This window comes from Schistocerca nitens, chromosome 6, assembly GCF_023898315.1.
Source record: "Schistocerca nitens isolate TAMUIC-IGC-003100 chromosome 6, iqSchNite1.1, whole genome shotgun sequence".
Lineage (NCBI taxonomy): Eukaryota > Metazoa > Arthropoda > Insecta > Orthoptera > Acrididae > Schistocerca > Schistocerca nitens.
Window position 1 is genome coordinate 336030957 of NC_064619.1, and position 638 is coordinate 336031594.

Sequence of the window (638 nt, forward strand, 5' to 3'; positions counted from 1 at the left end):
CTCAGGACAACTAAAAACAGATGTGATTGGTGCATTTTATGCAGTTTCTGGTCTCAGGACATTTAAAAACCGATTTCTCACATCCGATGTCATATGACTTTGCCGTGGTGGATGGGCTCTTGTAACTGACAGTATCAGACCTGTACACCCGTGCACACTGATTAGTACAGTTTGTTTAACGTCAAACGTACACCTTAGGCATTGTTATATGATTCGTCATTTGCAGTCGACCAATATTAAATTATGATGCTTACAGTGCCATCTATTGCTACATTTTGTAACTATTTATTTTTCTTCTGCCACACGTTTTCGGCCAACGGAACGGCCTTGCCGCAGTGGTAACACCGGTTCCCGTCAGATCACCGAAGTTAAGCGCTGTCGGGCTGGGCTAGCACTTGGATGGGTGACCATCCGATCTGCCGAGCGCTGTTGGCAAGCGGGGTGCACTCAGCCCTTGTGAGGCAAACTGAGGAGCTACTTGATTGAGAAGTAGTGGCTCCGATCTCGGAATCTGAGATACGACGGGGAGAGCGGTGTGCTGACCACGTGCCCCTCCATATCCGCATCCAGTGACACCGGAAAGTTGAGGATGACACGGCGGCCGGTCGGTGCCTTTTGGCCTTCATGACCTGTGCGGG

General features: G+C 49.8%; 1 pseudogene; it reads left to right on the forward strand.

Annotated features, from left to right (window-relative positions):
* Positions 1-317: 317 nt before the first annotated feature.
* LOC126191910 (5S ribosomal RNA) lies at positions 318-435 on the forward strand (annotated as a pseudogene).
* The last annotated feature ends 203 nt before the right edge of the window (positions 436-638 follow it).